Genomic DNA, 18,881 nt, shown 5'->3' on the forward strand with positions numbered 1-18,881 from the left:
AGTGTACAGATTAGTGCGCGACTGTACTTGTATGTAGCAAAACTCTAAAAGATTTAGCGGGGTTCCATGGTGCTAAGGATGCTAATTGATCGGTCAACACCCAGAGGAATTACTAGGTTGCAGTAATCCCGAAAAAGTATACGTGTATGGAATTCGATTATGAAAAAACGAAAATATAAATAGAACATGTTGTAGTTACAACTTAGAAAATGTATGTAGCAGAAACTAAACTTCATACAAAAGGGGGCTTTTCGCCATTCATAACCTCAAAACATTATATTATTTAATATACATAGAGTTAGACGCCATAGATGGCTGACTAAATAACAAATGAGTACTTGGCTCAGAAATGTACATCCTACAAAAGCATATGTTAGCTATGACGGGTACTTATGCTTAGATGGGTCCTCATCTCCTTAATTAGGAATCAGGCGGGACTGACTCCTCTTCTTTAAGCGTCTTGCTTGGATATGAACCTGCTCAAAGTGTATGGTCTCGAGAGCGAAACAATAGGTACGTTAGGCATTTATGATAAAACCATTAATGAAAGATAATGCTATCAAAGATACAATAAAAACATTACATGTAAATACTAGAAGAATAAGTATGTATGTGGGGAGGTATCACCCGTTCTCTTACAACTACATGGATCCTCAAAACCTGGCAAGGAATTATCGTCTTAGTGAAAACATATATATATATATATATACACACACACACACATACATACACATATATAGGCCTGGCGAGGAATCACCCTCTTGGGACGTATTCCTCTCTTTATACAAATAGATAAAAGCTCAATAATACTCAATTATGGCGAGAAGTTACCCATCTCCATATAATAAAAACCTATAAAAACTAGTATTGGGTCAAGTATCGTTCTTTTCTCATAGGCATTCATCCCCATAATTACTCATAGGCACACACGCTTGTTCGTAGGCACACACTTGCTCAGAGGCACACACTGCAACTCGTTGCTTCGGGAATGCTACGCTACCCAACCGCAACCAATTCGAAGACACCATCACGTGATATGCCGGGGGATCCCACATCTCGACTATCAGGTTAGTCCAAGTACGATATCATTCCACCCCACTCTCTATGAGGCATTCTTTTTCTCATGTGATGTACGTGGCAACACTTCGCAAAATATTCTTTGGGGATTCTCCATCCCTTACCATGAATGTAGACTCTCACTGACTTTATAGACACTTACACACAAACACTGAAGACACATTGGCATCCAAGGTTCCCATTCAAGATTTCACATTAGCAGTAGAAAACAATTAAAGCATCGAAAACAGTGAGAGGATTAGAAACCAACAAGTAAATATAGTTAGAAACATAGTATTTGAGATGTTTATTCATGGTTGAAGAAAAGGGGAGAAGATTATAGAAGTAATGCAATGCCTTTCACACACAACATTCACCCCATATTACCCAGCATTCTCTTAGAAGTTAACCTACCTTCCTATGTCAAAAGTTCACTCGTTGCCTCTCTGCTTCTTGCTTTATGCATCAATCACCTTCTTGAGCTCTAGTAAGGTCTCAAAAGTGAGATCTCGTCCCACGTTTAGATGTTTTAAATAGAGTGGAAATGTCAGATATCTTTTCTGACATATCGCTAGCTCCATATATGCTTAGATATGAGTCTTTCATCCTTGTTTGTCATACTACAATTTGACAGAGACAAGTGACAGGCGACCAGGGCATGGCCAGCATACCTTATGGTCCACAACTCCACAATTCTTCTTTAAAAAAGGGTCCTCCATGTGGCACTGTGCCATACTTCTAGGTCTTGACGACATGACTTGTCGTGCTTTCACCTTTCATTGTAGAGCCATTCCAGATGTGACCCCTTAGATGGAGTGTGGGCTTCTGCACACATTACTGACACTTCTCTGGACTCTTTCGTGTTATCTCGGAAAGTTCTCATGTCTGGTTGTGTCAGTATTTGATTGTAGCTCCTCTTTGGCAAGTGATCATTTCTTGCCTTGGGCGGGTAGTTTGTAACTCACCTGAGCTCATTAGTCTCTTTAGCTCATTGTTCTTGTCCTCATAGGAGACGAATTTTCTAACTCATCTGCCGTGGCCGAGTTTCTCATCTCTGCCTCACTCTGGGACATGCAGTTGGATTCTCATGAGGTTGCTCGCCCAGATGTTGGACTGGCAGCACTCAATGTCTCTTGCTTATGATTCCTAAGACCATTGGAGCGTTTCTCTTCTTTGTCTTTCCTTCAACAACATGAATGACATGCCCCCTTTCACATTAGGTAGGACCCTCACATCCTCCCTCCTTATAAAGAATTTCGTCCTCAAAATTCAGTGAGTGCTCTCCCTTGTTTGATCCTCTCAAGGGAGATATGTTCAGACATGGGGACTCATCAATGACTTCTATGGCTTTGAACTGCAGATGGGGCTTTCCCTCAATTGCGTTAGTAGTCTGACCTTCATCATTTGAGATCGAGACATGAGATGACTTCTCATGTCTCATCCGTCTTTTTCTTCTTCAACCATGTCCCTTGGTCGTGGTCTCTGGTAGCCTAGTTGTGACCAACCGCTCATTTTTCCTCTTGATTCATCACGAGTCTCGCCTATATGTGTTTTTAAATTTAGCGCATGATTTTCTTAAACTGAGAAAAGTGTTTTGAAATCTTCTAAATATTTTTATAAGTCCAAAATTATTTTAATGGGGGTATTTTAGTGTTATTGGACCAAGCCTAATTTTCAAGTAAGCCTTTTTAATTTTGGTGCCACAAAAATAATATAGTTTTAGAAAATCATTTTATGTAAATGACTTTATTTCTTTACAAATATTATTTAATATTCATCATTTTATTTTATGTTAAAAGCTCTACTTATTTAGGTGATTTTATTTTTCCTAAAAAATATTTATTAAACTCATCATTTTATTTTATGATAAAAATATTATTTTTGGACCAAGAAAAACAAAGTTTGATTTACTTTTTACTTATTTAATTTGTCATCCTATTTTATGTTCATCTTTCTTTCTCTATATTCCTTTTATTTCTCAAGAAGTGATCTCCACCCTTAGATTAAAGTTAGGAACCCCAAGTTATAGGGCTAGAATTGGTTTTGAACAAAAACTCTTAACTCCCCTTTCTCTTTACTCTCTTCTCTTCTCTCCCCCACCTGTGCCATCTCCTTCTCCCACTCCCGATTTCTCTCTTATCCTCCTCAACCTACAGTGCCACCTTTAGCCACTGGTGTAGCAACCCACAATAGCCCAGTAGCCCACCACTGTGCCCCTACGTCTCTCTCTTCTTCTCTATTTCTCTCATCTCTCGACCTTAGCCCCTACATTCTAGCGCCACCACCAGCCACCTCTGCCACCACACCTCACCGCGACGACCCCCTCTCATCCCTCTTAGTTTCACTCTCCCTTTCTTAGAGGTTTCTTCTATCTTGTATGCGCTTTCTCTTTCCCACCTCTACTCTCTTTGTGTCCATTGACCACTATTGCAGTCTACAACTTTCTGGCACTACTCATAGCGGTGACCACCCCCTCCATCTCCCTCTTTGATCAGCCCTCATCTCTATTTCTCTTCTCTCTTGGCTGCTAGCTACTATGAGAAGCCACTGTCCTTCACCACCATTAGCCCCATCATCACTAAGCTCATAAGCTTTTAGGCCAAGGTAGCACACCCTCGACCTCTCTTTCCACCATCTGTGGCCAGTTATGCAAAATTGAGAGCCAAACCCTCTATGTCCATCCCAACCTCCTTTGTTTCTAGAAATATGAAATAGCACTACCCAACTATAAACCACTGTCTCAGAGAGTGAGGATCTTGGCTAGCCACCAAGGGGACACTACCATGCACCACCTGCAACCAAAATTGAACCACCGTGGACCAGTAGGCAGCAAGTTGCCTGAGCTCATCATCCAGCTTGTTGCATCACTGCCCAGCTCAGCCCTCAATATATGTTATAATTTTCTATCTCTTTATCGCAAGAAATATTATGTTTGTAAAGTTAAAATGATGTTGTGAAAGGTGCTCTGTTGTGGATAATTGTAAATGTGCTTTGTATCATGCATTTTGAATTGTGAATGGTGTTATTGTGATGTGGTTGTGTGTAATATGAATTGAAGAGGATTATTGTGTAGCTTGTGAAGTGGCAGGATGCCATGTGAAATGTGGGGATTGTGGATGTTGGAAAATTGTGAAGTGTGATGATTGTATGGGTTGAAAATTTGTGAAACCATGTGTTTATGCGGTTGTTATATATTAGGTTTAAGGCCTTCAATTTTGTACATCAAACCACTAGAAATCAGAGTGTTGGGCTATCAGACCATCTACCAGATACTATTTTCTTATGTTACCACTTTCTCTAATCAAAGATTATGAGAAAAATGAAGTGATTGTTTCTTTAAACCAAATTAGACCAGCAAAGTGCATAACAACATAATCTATTGCAGCTTTTAATCATAGTAGCTTCAAGCAGCTTTCCCTAGTGGGAAATGGGTAAGAGCCATTGACTTCTTTTTTTTCTCTTGTTGTATTAACTGGTTCGGAATGATTGTTGGGACCACCTACTTTTTAGATTCTTGTATATTGTAATTGTTTAATAAATGTGTATATATATATTTATACCTAGGAGGCTTGATTAGATAAAAAAGAGTTTAGGTAGATATCATTAATACATCGTCCACATGGTACCATTGCTATTTAATGCTTATGTAACTATCTTTGCTTCAGACCATTGCATTATTGGGCATTATTAGTCTTTTTTAAAAAAAAATCTAATCAAGCAACTTCATTAATAATAGAAAAGTAAAGGTTCAAGGAGGTTTAAAAGAAAGGAAGAGAAGGAAATAAAATTAGGGGGTTATGCTACCAAAGACAAGATTGGTGGCTGCCCATTGTGTAACAGATTGTGCACATCGATTCTAGGATCGATTAATTTTTGTTAGAGTCCAATCAAGGTTGCTCCGGAATCGCTTTTGAATTTCTTCAATGATTGGGGATATTCTCCATAAAGAAGAGAAGTCTGGATCTTTTATGGCTTGGTTTACTTGTGGGTCATCCCCTTCAAAAATGACTTTTCTATGATGAAGTGTTGATGCCATTTGGGTAGCTAGTAAGGTTGCCGAAGCTTTTGCTGTCAATGGGTTTGTCATAGGATTTGCTCTGTTCTGATGTCTTTGATGTCTCCATTGTGATTTCTGCATAATGCCAAGATAACAGAGAAGACATTTCTAATTGCGGCGTCAAAAGTGAAGCTTAGAAAGAGTGGGGGTGGAGCTTCCCATTGTTTCTCAATAATCCTTTGTTTCCTTTTCTAGGCATTTATATAGTTATGATAAACTTGCTTGAGATGAGATTTTGCCCTGTTCAGATCAAAGGATGCATGGTTGTGAATGATGTCATTTCTCAAGCACCAGATGTAGTCCATGTTGACTACTGCATAAAGCTGGAAGTGGTGTTTTCTGGTTCTTGCAGCCCCAGCTCCCTGTTTGGATGTATTATCTTTTTTATCCAATCCGATATAAAGTTAATCGAGAGATTTTCAAAGTACAGTGGCCATGAGCCTTGACTCCAAAGTATGCGAGTGACTAGACACCGTGTGAAAAGATGCTCAAGAGTCTTTTCTGTTTGGTTACACAACAAACATTCATCCTGAGACAAAGAATGAACTACTTCTTTCACTCTTCCTTTGGTGGGGGAGGATGTTCCAAATCATTTTCCATAATAGCAGCTTATGACGTTCATGGATTTTCAGATTCCATAAAGGCTTGAATAGATCCCTGATATGACTCTCTTGAGCTTGAGCTTGTTCATTTATTGCCAATTTATAAGTTGATTTGACTGTGAATTTTCCATTGTGATTTGGGGGCCATACTATTTTGTCTGTCTGTTATGAATTGTTTGAGAGTGAGATTTGTTGGATGCTATTTAGATCAAAAAGAGTTTGCAATTTCTATATATCCCAGGATCTTGGATTTCTGAAAATTAAGTCAGAGACTTTTTAAGAAGAGACGAGTGGCATAGAGCTGTTTTCAACTTGAAGTGGCTTTGGTCTGTAGTTTTTAGCAGTTGGTATCCAAGGGTCCAACCAAATATTGGTTGAGGATCCATCATTGATTTGAAAACATCTTCCTTTCTTGAGGAGTTCTCTCGTTTGGAATATTTCTTTCCATTGGTTAGAATCCGAGCGTTTTGGCGTAACATTCTAGAAATCTTCTCGGTTTAGATATTAGGTGCTTAGAATGTTGAGCCATAACCCATTTCTGTTTTCACTTATTTCCCAACATGTTTTAGCCAATAGAGCGGTGTTGAGATTTTCTATTTTTCTAAGTCCCAACCCCCCTTCCTTTTTTGGTTGGCATATTGATTTTCAAGATTTTAGGGCCAGGTTACGAGTTTTTCCTTTCGGGAATCCCCATAAAAAATTTTTGAATTTTGTGTCTAGGGTCTTGTACATTGATTTTGGCAATTTGAATGAAGTCATGACATATGAAGGAATTTGCTAGCGACAGTTCTGATTAACATAGTTTTTCCAGCTTGTGAGAGTGCTTCGATTTCTAACCTTCTAATTTTTTCTCAATCTTTGTCATCATTTCTAGAAAGTGGCTGTTTTATTAATCCATTTGTAGGTTGGAAGGCCTAAGTATTTCATATTTGTCGATGAGCTTTTGCAGGGCAGTCTTTGGGAAATAGCTTGCTTAACCGCTTGGTTGGTATTTCTTGTGATGAAGATAGAAGATTTGCTCAAATTTACTTTTTGACCTGACCATTCTTGGTATTTTGCCAAACTTTCAGAGATGGACTTTGCATTGCTTTCTAAGGCTCTTGCAAAAATTATGGTGTCATCTGCAAACAGTAAATGAGAGATGGATGGGCTGTTTCTGCTGATTTTTATCCTGTCTAATTTGCTTTGGACTTCTTCTTTGAGTAGAATTCTGGAGAGAGTCTCTGTTACTAGTATGAAGAGGAAATGAGAGATTGGGTCCCCTTGCCTAAGTCTTCTTTGTGCTTTAAAGAAGTCTTTTGGATATCCATTTATTAGAATAGAGAAAGTGGCTATGGTTACAAATTCTTTAATCAAGCCTATCCATTTTTAGCTATATCCCAAAGCTTGCATTATGGTGAAAAGGAAATCCTATTCTACTTGATCAAAGACATTTTCCATATCTAATTTGATTGCCATTAACCATTTTCTCCCTGACTGTCTCTTTAGATGGTGGAAGAGTTTTTGTGCAATGATTGTATTTTCTTTTATGTTTCGACCAGGGACAAAAGCTGTCTGTAGAAGGGAGATGATTGATTACAACCAAAGAATAATGCAGTAGTTGTAGCACAGCTTTAGGGTGTTGATTCCATAGGGAAACAAATTAAAGAATAGCAAAAGGAACAAAGAAACTAAAGAAAAATATTAAATAAGTAATGGAGAACAAAGATTAATTTTAAATGTAAATTAAAGTGAAGCAAGGTGATTAACGAAAAAAGTACTCAAATTTGACGAACAGTAGAGCGTCGGGAATCTTTTGTACAAATCTGGTATTTTAATTATTTTTAATCTATTGAATAACTCAATTAGGAACTCAATTCTTGAAATTCCCAATTGGAAGGTATGGATTTATAAACCAAAATTAAATCAAATGTAACCCTTTGAAAAATCATTCACCACTTTTAAAATATGTAAATTACTATCTCTATTGAGAAAATCTAATGATGACAATATACTCAGGGAGCGATATTGCAGCAAGAACTAAATCAATATAGATAAATAATTGATTTAAACATAATCAAAGAACTAATCCATTCAATAGAAAAAGCATGACTAAATCCATAAACAGAATAAATTCTATGATTATTCGGAGAATAAAACATCAATGATGAATTGAGAATGATAAAATAAAAGAGTTTTAGTAATTGAAGATCAAATACATAAATTAAAAATATCATTTAATTTGCAATTTCATCCCTAACCCTACTGGAGAATTTAGTTACCTATAAATATACTGAACAATAAAAATTTCCAGAGAAAACTGAAGCGAACGGAGGCCATGGAAGTGATTTTCTCATCTCTTTAGATCTGCCTCTTATGCCTCATCCTCCCATTTCGTGCTAATGATATGCTTATATAGGGTAGGAAAGAAAGCCAAATGTTCTCTTAATTTCCGCATAAAAAAATCACCTAAATTTTAGAACTTATCTTGGCAGCCACGTACGCTCTTCAGGAGTTCTAATTTGGAAATTCTTATTAGAGATAAAGTTATATCCCTTTAAAATGCATCAAGAATTGCATCAATCTGATATGTGAGTAAAAAGATACAGTAAAAAAACTAAAGTATGTCTAGACTATCTTCTAGCGAATTTCAGACTTGGACTTCTTGTGGTTTCATTTTGTGATTATTTATTTATTTTTATTTTTTTCCAAATTTCTCTCAAACCCCATGAATGTCCTCATTTGAATTTGACTGGACTTGACTTACTCTTTTATAAACTCTGAAATTAAACATAAAAAGCTGTTTAGGAGTATCCCAACGTAAATAGAAACTTAATTTAAAAATACACATTAATTCCTATGATTTCTATTCACATTTTAGCATTTTATTCCAAGAATAGGATATTTAGAGTGCATTTTCACACACTCATCACATAAAGAAAGAGACCAAAGAAAATCACACATAAAGGATATCAAGTCACACTTTCGAGATTCACATATCAAAATAATTTTAGGAATCCAATAACCCATCAAGATCAATCCACCTATAGCAATCCATAGAGTGTGTGTGTTCTCCAAACCATAACCATCTTACTCATTGCTAGTCCCTATCAATTTTCATGTCAAAATAACGAAAGAGACTAAAGAAAATCACACATAAAGGCCATCAAGTCACACTTTCGAGATTCACATATCAAAATAATTTTAGGAATCCAATAACCCATCAAGATCAATCCACCTATAGCAATCCATAGAGTGTGTGTGTTCTCCAAACCATAACCATCTTACCATTAACCTTGACACATGCAACATCAAGAACGTCTCAAGTAAAAGGTTCAACTCCGTAACTCAAGGGTATAATAGTGTTTCGGGTAAGGGCTCTCTCTATGGAGTTGACAATGGGTGTATACACACTCTCATGAAAAATTAGGCAATTATGTACAAGCAACAAGCAAAAATTAATTTTATAATAGGAACACTAACAAATGAGACTTCCACTAGTTTTTCCAACAGGTTAGTTACGATCAGAACGATCAACACAAAAGGTTTTAATGTGGCTTGGTTTCGGGGCTATATGAAAAAAAATGGATGAAAGGGATTCAAAAACTTCCAAGTACATACAAAAGAAATTTTATTAAATATCTCAATAGATCACACTTCTCACTTGATATACTCTCCAACTATTCAAATCATCAAATAATAATATTTTTTCTTCTTCTTCCTCTTCCTTTTTTTTTTTCAACAATTTGATGGATAAATACATGCCACTTTTGTATTTTTTCCATTTCTACCAACTTTTTTTTTTTGAAACTCACTCAATTGAACACTTTGCAATTTGTACTCTTCTCTTTTTTTATTATGTTGTCTTCTTCTTCTTTTTTTTAATTGAAAATGATAAAATAAAAGAAAGAGAATGCAAATTCTACACCTAGTATACACTTGGAAGTAAAAAAGGTAAGAAAATCAGTGTATAGGTTATACTCTAATGTGGAGAGGCATGGATGATATGTGCATATGAAAAGAAAAGCTACATGTGTTTATTGGCTCAAAGTTGGCTACCAAGGGTCTATGATGGAAATGGATAGCTTGAAAGGCTTAAACGTTAATCCTAAGTTGACCTTCGATATATCCCAAGTATATCCATCATCGTACCACAAACCATGTAATGATATTCTCAAAAGAAGTGCCCAATTCAATAGATCAATAAATGCTTATCACAATTTACTATATTTGTATGCTCTCAATCCTCTCCAAACTCACATGAATACTTAAGCAAAAGAGTTTTTTAGCTATATGTGTCAAACCACCATCTTACCATAAAACTTGGATGAGTGCATTAAAGGTTCTGTGAATGTTTCAGCAAAAATGATTATGGTGGATTTGGTGAATTCACGAAGATGGCTATGAATGAGAATGAATATACATGTGAAAATGATGCACATGCGATGCAAATTAAAAAAAAAATTGACTCATGAAAATATGCCACAAAGTTCAAACAAACATTTTAAATACTGAATTTGCTCCACCACCCCCCAACTTAAATGAAACATTGTCCTCAATGTTTAAGAATCAAAATTGAATGGGGAGTAACAAAAAATGGTAGAAGACACCTGATGAGTGACATGGGTAGTTTGCTAAGCACCAAAGATGGTAACTTGAACTGACAGAATAAAACTAACCTATAAACAAAGACAAAGAAAACAACAGCAAACAAAAATAAAAAGAAAGAAAATAAGAGAAAATAAAAATAAAACAAAACAAAACAAAATAAATAAAGAAAAACATACTTGGGTGATGTGGTCAAGGTTGATAGACTGGATCCACAAGTGGAATGTCTTCCACTTTTGGAACTTGCCTATCAATTAATACTTTAAAGCGTTGACCATTTATTTTAAAGATTAGACCATCCTTAGGATCGTCTATTTCTACTGCCCCATTTTCAAAAATATATTTCACTATAAATGGGTCAGTCCACCTAAACCGAAGTTTTATTTTGTGCTTGTAAAATCCAAAATCATATAAGTATATTCGATCATTAAGTTCAAATATCTGCCTAAGAATATTTTTATTATGAGACGCTTTCATTTTAATCTTATAAACTTTAGACTTAAGCAAATGTTTCAATTTAACTCTTGATGCTTTTATACTTACAGGAATCTATTTTCCACCTTTCTTAGACAACTCCTCAAATTTCTGTTGCCAAGCCTATGTGCCATAATCCTTAATTTCATAAAAAATAGCACAAATATCAATAATATCAGATGAATCACTAATAGTATCAAACTCAGAATTCACAAGGGAATATTCAAGGGGATCAAAATCATGAGTTGTGTGAACTCTCTTATCTATGAGTGCGTCAATCATGTACGTTTGGTGGCACTCGTCATCTGTTGGCTGTTTCTTAATATGGAAAATGTTGACCTCCATAGTCATGTTTCCAAAAGATAGTTTTATCAACCCATTCTTGCAATTTATAAGTGCATTAGCCGTAGCAAGGATATGTCTACCTAATATGAGAGGAACCTTAGAATTAGATTCAACAACTGATTGAATGTCCAAAATTAAGAAATCAATAGGATAATAAGATTTTGCTTGGCCATTGAGATTTCTCAGATGAGAATTTTGAATTTTAAAATTAAATATTAAAATATTATATTTTAATATTATTATTGTTTTGGAATTTGAAAAAGTAAGAAAAATGTTAAATTATTTATTATATTTTGTATGGAGATTTGAGAAAGTTGTAATGATGAGATGAAAATTTTGTGTTTAAGATGAAAATTCTTTGTGGCCAAACAGTACCTAAAACTTGTCAATTTAGATAAAAACATCCTCAACTATCCCTCTCGGTTTCTTAACTGAACAGAAATAGACTTAATTTCACTCAAATCAAGTTGCAAATAAATGGAATAATACATCAAATTAATACTAGCTCCTAAATCTAGCAAGACTTGTCCAAACTCATAATTCTCAATACTGCATGCAATGGTTGGATAACCAGGATCCTTGTACTTGGGAGGAATCCGCTGCTCAATTAGAGCACTAACTTGCTCTGTCAGGAATGTTGTCTTCTTCACATGGTGTTTCCTCTTAACTGTACATAAATCTTTAAGAACTTTTGCATAAGTGGGAACTTGTTTAATAACATGCAAAAGAGGAAGGTTAATCTTTACCTGCTTAAGGTTCTCTAAGATTTCATTACTAAAATCCGAAATTCACATACCAGATTTTAAAACTTGAGGAAATGATACCTTAACTGGACTCTTGATTACCTCGGCTTCCTTGGGGAATTCAGTATTATCATTGCTTTGTTCCTCTTCAACATCCTTTGGCTTATCAGTTGTTGGAATGCGTAAGGACTTACCACTTATTGTCACAATGGCATTGACCTCTTTCAAATTTTTGTGTGCCATATGCTGACCTTGGGGTGCGATTTGAACTTGAAAAGGAAACTTACCACGCTCATTCATACTCAAGGAGCTCATTATCTTGGATATATGACTCTTTATCTCTTTATTTTTTTCAACAACCTGTATAATCAAATATTTAAAATTTTGATTAGTTTTACTCTGTGCCTTAATAAAAGCATGCAAAATATCTTCTAAAGGATTCATAAAAGATGAAGGTGCATGATATGGTGTAGGATATGATCTAGGGGGTTGTGCAAGTGGCTGGTTTTCAGACTTCCAGCTAAAATTGGGATGATTACGCCAACTTGGATTATATGTATCAGAGAAAGGTGTAAAATGCTTTTTGTACATACCTAAGGCATTACATTATTCCTCATACATTCCTCTTATTTCAGCAAATGTGGGACACTCTTGGGTAAGGTGATCTACCCCGCCACACACAAAACATGGTTCAAAAGATTTGCATGATTAGCCACGTGTGTTGGCTTTAAGTCTTTATTCTTCAACACCTCTAACTCCCTAATAAGCATCTCAACCTTAACTTTTAGGTTATCCTCTTCCATGAGATGTTAAATTCTACCACCATTTAGGTTTCCTGCAGGTCGTGACTTATTTGTACTCTCAGCAGCACTTGGTCCAATCCAAATGTGAGCTTTTTCAGCAAGCTCATTGAGGTATTCTATGGTCTCATTAAGATTGTTCTGTAAGAACTCACCATTACACATCATTTTCAAAAATTGACGCTCTTTAAATGTAAGTCTCTTATAAAAATAACTCACTAAGCGCTAATGCTCATACCCTACATGGGCGTGCATGGCTTGATTGGTTTGTAAGGAGGGGTACTAGGCTGGCTTTTAAGCTAAGGAAGGATGGGCTGGGTTTTGTGGTTAGTATATTTTTTTCTGGGCCCATGAGGTTTCGGTTGGAAGGAGGGGGAATTTGGATTTGAGTGGCCCGATTAAATAAAGTAGAGTTTTCAGAACTCTCACCTTGATGTGCCGAGTGGGTTGGGAGCTTTAACTTGGTTTGGTTGGCTCTGAAGTCTCTCATTGCAGTGTAGACTTGTCTCCACTGAGATTTCCATGGGGAGTTTCGTCTGGTTGAAAGGATATCTGCGGATGGGATTGTTCGAGCAGCTAGTTCATCCGTTGGGAGTCATTTCCATACTGAACCTTCCTGAACTTGATGATGAGTTGAAGTTAAGGCCCTCTGTTGTGTTTGACGGGTTGAATGCAGTTCTGCTGTGGTGATGATGTAGAGAGAGAGAGAGAATGACAACTTATGTAGAGAAGGTGTGTGTGCATAACTGAGAGGAAAATGATGTAGCTCTTGGTTTGGCCCTGGTATGCTGTGGTGATGCGTGACTAGAGGATCCGTTGTGGGGAAGGAATCGTGGTAGTTGTTGGTAGCTCCATTACGGTTTCAAGGCTGGGCTACGGTGCATGTTGGGTGGGTTTTGTGTGGGGTTGATGTGCGGAGGAGCCGTGCTCTGTTTCAGTGTGGAAAAACAAAGGTGCAGTTGGCGCCATGTACGTGGGCTGCGGAACAACTCTGTTTGCCGTGTGATGGTTGTTGCGTGTGGGAAGGCTGGTGGTTCTTGGTGCACTGCTGTGTGTGTGTTGTGGTTGAGGGAGGAGACGTGGAGGAGCTTCCTGCGGCTCGAGGTGGCTGGACGTAGAAGAGCATGCAAAGGCTATTTTCCCGTGGCTGTCAATGGCTACTGGAGCGTGGAGGAGAAAGTTTTAACGTGAAGGTTGTGGAGTGGTGCACTAGTTGTGTATGGAGGCTTGGGTAGATTTGGTTGGCCGTGAGGGGACGGAGCTACAGTGTTGCAGCTGGATGTTTGCTGGTGGGTGTGATTTATGCCGTGGAAGAAAAATGAAGGTGGGAAAGGGACTCACAGGTAACATGAGAAAGGGATGTGCAGCTTGGAAAATCAAAGGGAAGGGAAGAGATATATAGAGAAGCTGGGATAGGGTGGCATAGATTTCAATTTGGACTTGGATAGTAATCAACAAAGCTTGAAATAAAATATAGTTTAAAACTTCAATAGTTCATCATTAGAGTGATTGAAACTGTCTAGAGGACTTTAATTAACGATGATTACAATGAGCAAAATTCTAATGGTTGATCTTAAATTCTATAATGAGTATAACTCGTCCAGTAAATGTATTTGACTTTTAAAAGGATTTCTTGGGCTGATTACTAATTTAGTAGGGTCCACTTAGTCCGTAAATAATAACGAGCTTTAAATCTAATATTATTCATCAAATCTAATTTAGACTCAATAAAATTGATTTTAAATTATTGGACTAGGTTGTTACATTTTATACTACAAGATAGTTGTATGTTAGGGACTGAAAAGGAGATAATTGTAAGGTGCCAATCCTTTTTCAACAGAGCATTACCATTTACATGAATATAAAAGCTACGTTTCCTATGATTATTTATTGATTATCAAAGTATAGCAATCAGCTCTCTAGGTTCTAAAGCATAATGCATTAAAGAGATTTCTTACTTGTTTGTCATATATATATATATATGAGAAAAGCTAGGGAGCGGTCGGACTATTAAAATTAGAAGAGTAGCCCTTCAATGAGATGGTGACATGTAGGAAATTCATAGTGTTTAATCTGCACTAGCATACAATTGATCAACAATGCAAACCAAACCCAAACGAAATTCCTCTGTTGTCTTCCAGGGGACCTCAACCCAAACGAAATACCACCCCACACTCATCCTCGACAGCGCTCGACCCATAATGTGGCAAGGATGGAGCTCGACCCAAACGGTGACAAAGCTCAATATTTCTCTCTCTCTCTCTCTCTCTCTCTCTCTCTCTCTATGATGAAGAATTCCTCTGCTTTGGTTCTTCAAGCCGTTAAAGGTATTCCCCCTCTACTTTGGTTCTTCAAGCTGCTAAAGGAAAGTGGCTTTCTATGGAATGCTTGTATTTTCATATTTTTCTTGTTTTCCCTGTGACTTAGGTGAAATTTATCGTGCCTCATCGATTACTTTCGTGAAAAAAGACATATTTATAAATTCCTTGAATACATGTATACTTTCATGAGTAAATTCTCAAATATTTTTGGTCAAAGGAAGCGGAACCTTTGGAAGTCTTCAATTGTTAGGCTTTCATAAGTTTTTGTTCTGTTTTTCTAGGAGTATTGCATGTGAATTTGTTGGTTGAAAGGAACAAAAGCTGGTGGTTGGGGTGAAGGAGAGGAGGAATAGCTATGGAGGATTTATATTCGATAGGGAGGATTTGAAACCTCAAAAATAAGATTTTTTTTCCTATCTTTAATTTTCTTGATATCTTGTAATATTTTGATTGGTTGTTGTAATATCTTGTAATATTTTGATTGGTTGTTGTCATTTTATTCGGAATTTCTTTGAGATTGAATCTGTATTGGTTTATGGATTTGGAAGCATCTTTTAGAGAGATTTGGTCAAATGGGATGTATATGTTCCGTTGATCAGTAGTTCTTCACGGCTCGACAAGGTTGAGCTCTGTCGCGGGTCGAGTTCTGTCACGGTTTGACAGGGTCGAGCTTTGGGGTGGCAGTGCAAAGTGACGATGACGATGTCAACATGTAAAAGAATTTGGCTTGTTTGAAATGAGGAAGAGAAAACACAAGCATGAGGAAGCGCTTGTGGTGATTCTTTGTGGCAAGGTTGCATTTCTGTATTGTGTTTTTTCCAACGTGTCACCATCTCATTAGAAGGCCGCTCTTCTAATTTAAATAGCCTGATTGCTCCTAAGCACTTCTGTGTATATATATACGAGTAGAATTAAAAAGTCCAAGGGACGTTTGCCTAGTGGAGGTAAAATATAAATGTAAAACTTTCCCATAAAAGTAAATAATAGTATAAAAAAAAATACAACAATTATATTAAAATAATTGTATGTTTGAGAAATTAGAACATACCAAGTTGTCTTCTATAACAATAATAGATTGTAACTCCCAAAGACATGGACCATGGTCAAAAGCCTGATGTATAACCTTCACTGCTAAATCAACACAAAATGATAAAATATATATATATATATATATATATATATATATATATTCATTACAATACAACATAAAAGTTTTGGTATTAAAGTTCTACGGCGCCTAACAGTTACAGAAGAGCGATGTAATATTATAGCTGCGGCACCTGAGAGCTACAGAAGAGCGATGTAGTATCATAAGTGTGGCGCCTGACAGCTACAGATATTTATAACATCGATAGTTTTAGCAAAGTTTCATGTCATAAGTTTAATACCAGCCCAATGAAAACATCAGTTCAAAACATAACTTATTGCAACACATGTGATAAGTTTAATACGAGCCCAACAAAAACATCATTTCAAAATATGAGTCCTTTGATGTTTTTACTCTGATCCATCATTTTGTATCATCCTGTACAGCATTAATAGAAACGATATTGAAATTCTTGTACTCCTTTTGGTTGAGTCGATTGAGGTCTACTAAAAGTTCAATCTTCCACTTTTTCTGTGAAACTTGTGCCACAAGATTTTCTATATATGAAAAATGTTCCTGCAAAGGGAATTTTTAATTATAATTGCATAATTAATAAAAATTTAAATACCTTATATGCTGAAAATTTATGTGTTCTAAATTAACACAAATTTTTGAATGCAATGTTTTTAATTAAATTACTATGCATGTTATAAATAAAAATAAAATTGACATAATAGAGAAGTATATAAAAATCAATTTCAACGATTTTTGTTATAATTTACTTTTAAATTTTTTTTAATATAAACCCAATGTATTTATAGATAATGTATTAAATATGTTAAAAATTTTGAGATAGACTTTTCTACTTGCAACAATAAAGCGAATGAAAAATAAGAAGACATACATCTCCAGTATGATTCATAAACTCAGCTGCCGAACAACCAAATGCTTCTTCTATAATTTCATCAAACATAACAGCAGATAGTCTTCCTGTACCATCGTCGGGTTCAACATATGCTCGACAACTATAAATTTGTTAGAAATATCATTTTAAGTTAGAATCAATAAAAACTATACATTAAATCTATTACATAAATTATCAAACAAAAGATTTGAAAGATACATACCGTGGTTGGGAAATGCTTTGGTGTTTGCAATGGTAACAAAGGAATGTATCAGTGAGTTCCTTTATTACAGCCAATACATAACATGTAAAAAAATATCTGGCACAAATCAACTACAATTATCTTCGCCTTTATTCAAAATTTTGTTTTCTGCATCACATTAGAGACAATTTTTTAGAAGAATTGATTGCATAAATATTTGAATCTGTTACTAAGAATAGGATTTTACCACCATGAGTTGCAAACTTTTGATGAATTCAGCAACATCACAATTCTTAATTATTTTCCGAATGCCAACGGAAGATAGAGATGCAGATGGGTATGTCAAGCTTTTTGCAATAATACTCTTGAGTAATAAATCATTAATCGCCGCCCTTAAAATTCATAAAAACAAATACAACATAAGAAATAAAAATATGAAAATTTCAATATTCAAATTGTATGAAACAAATAATGACTTATTTGTAATGATTACCACTCTTGCAATGAAGTTGCCTCAGGAATAACAGGATTGATCATAAATTTACTTCTCGGACGTGATGATAGAGATAATCCTTCATTAGAAATATGCATCATAATTAATGCAAGCATATACAATGTAAAAGAAAATATAAGATTGTTAATTATTAAAAATATCATTATAAGAACGAACTCTTATTTTTGTTTAAAGTATAATTGGCTTTGTCTCAATTATTTCCGAAATTTTTTTGCATTCATCTTGCACGAATCGACCCTACATAGTTAAACATATGGGGTTTAAGCTATAAAATTGGAATAAAAAAAAAGAATTAGTAGAATATGCAAGAAATAAAAATTGAAATATAATTAAAAAAGAGTGAACTATTCAAAATTTTTTTTTACCCTTGATCGATAACATATATCTCTTGAATAGTTGTTGGTCCATGCGCTAAAGTTATCTCTCTACATGGCTTGATTTGGATTGCAACAACTAAACTGTCTGATAAATAAGATTTAAATTTTTAGTATATTGATAATTAAATATTCTAAAATAAAGAGTGAATTACCTATTTCTGCAATTGAATTCTTGTAAGCATCTAATTCATTAAATGGAATGAGTTGGTACTTTGGTGGCTCCAATTGTCCTTCATCCTTTGGAACTTCCTCAATTATCGTTTTAGCATTCAAGATCCATTGATATTCATGTGTTTCAATTCTATACTTCGGATCCAATGGCTTCACATATGCATTACTGATATAATATGACTGGAAAATGTGCAAAGTATCTTGTCAGGAGTCAATATCCTTATCAAATATCGTAGCTTGCAGTTGATTTCCCTGTATAATATAAAAAATTGTAACAAATAATTTACAAAAAATAAATTGTAATAAATAATTGAGTATAATGATTTTCTTTGATTTTAAATTGTTTTGAGTTATGTGTAAAATTTTTGTTTTTAAATGTGTTACAAGAAGATAACTAAATTAATAGAACATCATCGACATTTATATAAGGAAGCCAAAGATTTAAAAAGTCAAACATCAAAAGACCCAACAAATTAGTAGTAAACAAAAAAAAAAAAAAAACTTAATAGATAGAATGCAAAAATAACAAAATCATTTACCAGTTTTTAATCCACTAAAAAAAATATAAGACAATATATAGAAATAAATACTATACCTCTAGATCAATCAATGTTAGGCTTTGGTACTTCACTGGTGAGCGT

The 18,881-nt window shown here is 35.3% G+C and overlaps 1 long non-coding RNA gene across 1 annotated transcript; it reads left to right on the plus strand.

Moving 5' to 3' along the window:
• Positions 1-14,781: 14,781 nt before the first annotated feature.
• LOC122308209 lies at positions 14,782-15,948 on the plus strand. The gene is made up of 2 exons (XR_006241953.1): positions 14,782-14,991; positions 15,534-15,948. It is a non-coding gene; the product is annotated as an uncharacterized LOC122308209 (long non-coding RNA).
• Positions 15,949-18,881: the final 2,933 nt, after the last annotated feature.

This window comes from Carya illinoinensis, chromosome 4 (genome assembly GCF_018687715.1).
Source record: "Carya illinoinensis cultivar Pawnee chromosome 4, C.illinoinensisPawnee_v1, whole genome shotgun sequence".
In the NCBI taxonomy this organism is placed as follows: Eukaryota; Viridiplantae; Streptophyta; class Magnoliopsida; order Fagales; family Juglandaceae; genus Carya; species Carya illinoinensis.